Here is a 3,774-nt window from a genome sequence, read left to right on the forward strand (position 1 = left end):
AGAAGCTCATTCATAAATATTTCTCAACATTTCATTTATCAACATATATCATACAGAAATTTTCAATAACATGAAATTTCATATATTTACATTATTACATAATTACAAGAGTTTATAGTTACATTCCAAAACTAATACAAAACGCAAAATACAAAATGCTACCCAAAATCCTAATGTCCTACCATATGCAGTGCAGGTGTGAGGTGACTCTGGACTCCGAATGCAGCTCTGAAGGCTTACCCTGTATGATGTCTGCTGGGCTCCCCAACTAGGTCTCTAGTACCTGTGCGTGGCAAAAGCGACGTGCTAAGCAATTTTGCTTAGTGGTGACAATATAAAATAAAATAAAATATAATAAAAATTAGTATGCAGAATGTATGTTTACATTTTTTTGGGTAGACTTAATTTCTGATATTATTTGCAATATTATTCGATTAAAATTTAGTAAGGTTTATTATCATTGCCCGAGTAAACCATACTAGTTGACTGGACTGGATAAATGGGTAAACTAGCACTGGGTACTAAGTACCTCAGACCATCACACCATCGGTCACATTGTGTCTCCCGGTGTGCAATAGAATAGCTAATAAGCTGTAATAATTATCAAGGTTAAAACCCAAGTATATCAACTCAAATAACATAGCCAAAGGCTATTATATCATAGACTGGCATGGGAAGCCACGAAACACAGAATGGCATGAAGCCATATGCAGTACTACTAACAGAACCCTGTTGGTATGCCAACCTATCCAAACCAATCTTGCTAGGTATAATAGGGCATTTTACACTTTTAAGTTTCACAATTTTTGAAATTCAAGTTTTAGTGTTACTATTCCATTCATTAGTCAACAAAAATGTTGACTTTTGCATAGGCAATAGGTACATTGATTTTAATACTCCCAACATACCACATTTTACATTCTAAATTTGTTAGTATTGATTGCCAATACCATTTCTAAACTTAATGTTAATTGGACTGAATTTTTAGTTTTCATGTTTTGTATTTACTGTTCCATTAGTCATTTTTGTAGTGGAAATTTGGCAAAATGATCAACATGAAAGTTGTTTCTTATTTTGTCTAGTTACATTTCCTTTTTTGAATCACTTCATTTGGAGTTTTGTAGCTCAAGTTATGGTGCAAAAATCACAATTGGCCGGACTAAAATTTTTCCAGAATTTTTGGACTGACCAAATCTACATTACATGGAATAGTGAATGCAACTCACTTTTTGAATATGTTATAGTCATAATTTGGGTTAGGTTTCTTCATGAAAGTTGTTGGTCTATATCTCAGCTTGTTTCTGGTAAATTTTTAGGTCAATTGGACCTTTCTACACTGAGTTATGGCCAAATGACTAAACACTATTTATTTGGTCATTTTGCCTAGGTAGAATGCAGGTCACCTGGATTAGGGCAATCTTTTGGTCCACTTGGTTTGGTTTTCTGGGCATGGTTTCTTCACCAAAGTTGTGCCATTATGTGTCTAGTTTCATGTCCAATTGGCCTTCCACCAATTGAACCTCTACAATTCAAGTTATTACTGCCCAAACCTGCTGGACTCATGCCCAGTCCTGCAAGTCACCAAGGGCAGCCACACCAAACTCCAACCCCACTACACAATTCACTTCATTTTTGGTTTAAACAGAACCAAATGGTCACTAATTGACCATTAAAACCTACTTCCATCATCACATGTTCAAAGTCTCATTTTTCCATCCCCAAACCCTAACTCAAACATCACATACCATGCAATATCATTGCTTTTCAACATTCCACTTAAGAGATGCAATTTAAGGGCAGCCTAGCATATTAGCTCCATAAAACTCATCACAAGCATACCCCAACCAAGGCTGCCGAAATTTAGGGATGGCATACAAATGATATTCAACAATTTTGCTTTGTAATTTACACTCATTCAAAGTCCCTAAACATGAATTTAAGGTGAAATCCAAGGTTAGGTCATAAAACTCTATGGAGTGAGATTTCCCACTTGCTAGAGTTCTTATTTTCTTTTTCTTTTTGCTCCCAAAAGACTCACCAAGATGCAAGAACACTTTTTTGTGTTGAGAATATAGGGTTTAGTGGGGTGAGAGCTAGAGAAATCAAGCTTTCAAAAGCTTGAAAATGGTGGCTATGGTGGGAGTGGTCACGGCAAGAGGAAGAAGAAAAAAAGAGTTCAGATTTTTTGTTCATTTCCCAGCCCATTTAGTCTCTTTTAAGTAAGTTTATGCCATGTGTCAACATTAGATTGGTTGGGAAAATTTTAATGACATCATTATGATGTCATAAGTCCATTTTCTTTCATTTTCTCTGCATTTCTTGTCTATTTAATTTCAATTAAATTTTTAACAACATTTGTTCATATTTTATGTTATATAAATTATTTATTTAACTGGACAAGTTGGCCAAAAATCATCTCTGAAGACGAAATGATCAAAACGCCCTCCGTTTGGCTTAACGAGCCAAAATTGTCTGTACCAATTGAAAATTTTTCCTAAGAATTTTCTTGGCATTCTAATGCCATAAGAACCTCAATAACCCTTCTTTGGAGTCCCAATAATTATTTTATAATTTTTCTCCTAGGTCTAGGATTGCTAACGGCCTTCACCGTCACTTCCCCTTCGGGTTACTCATCTCTGGGGTTTCGGCTTGTTTAACCTTAGTTTATTTGGTTTCTAAAATTTTTCCTTGATGTTTATGAGCATTATTTAGCTTCTTTATAACTCCTCACTCTAGTCTATTTATAATTTCAAACATTCTAGCTGTCTGGACTGACATTGGTCACTGGAATAGTAGACTGTATGGATTAGCTAAAGTGAGGATGTTACAAAATGTCTGATGTGGCCCAACCGCAAGTGCACGGGTCGTATAAGTAATACAGTAAAGATATCGTTCCCATGAGGAGCTGAGTTAATGATTGAATTTTTGATATAAAAGTTAACTAAATCGAAGTATTTTTGAAATTAAAGTAATGAATTGATGGGTATTGAGAATGTGAAATCTATATGTGAAAAATTAATATTCTATTCATCAATGTATTAATTAAACTAAAATTGCATCAAATTGAAATAAGCAAGTTCAAATATGGCAAGTTCTAAAATGGCAAGCAATTTAATTCAATTGAAAATTAACAATGATAAAAAGGCGATTTCGGAGTTCGGGATTTCATATTCGAGCTATTTTGGGATTTTTAATTGGTTATCCAATCTTATGAAACTTGTGGGTTTTAAAGAGATTAATTCTTAAATCCTTTGAATTCCCTTTCGAGTGAGGCAAAGAGTGCCTTAATCAATCTAATCCTACTTTCGTGGACTTAGAATTAATTAAGACCCATTAAGTTCTTTAATTAATCTGTGAATCCTCTTAATCCTTAGCCTATTTCTAGGTCTAAGTTAATTAAGTCCAATTTCTTGATTATCTATCACAAGGCCTTCTCCTTTCGGTGCTTCAACCATGGATTAAGAACATCACTTAATGGGATCCTACACTAAGCATGTCATTAAGCACAAAAGAAATGAACAAAACTCATTAAGACCACAAAATATGGATTACCCAATCAAAATCCTTAAAATATCTCAAATATTACAACTCTTACTCCAGAATCAAAAGTAAACTACTCACTATCCATAATGCTTTCAAGATATATTGAGTTTAAATGGAAATAAAGCTTTAATCTAAGCTAAGGAATAAGAAATTAAACACTAGAAATGTAGAAAAATATAAGGGAAGAAAGAAATCTGCAAATCTTGGTTGAAAATGGTGTAGAAGGTGAAA

Source organism: Hevea brasiliensis, chromosome 2 (assembly GCF_030052815.1).
Source record: "Hevea brasiliensis isolate MT/VB/25A 57/8 chromosome 2, ASM3005281v1, whole genome shotgun sequence".
NCBI lineage: Eukaryota > Viridiplantae > Streptophyta > Magnoliopsida > Malpighiales > Euphorbiaceae > Hevea > Hevea brasiliensis.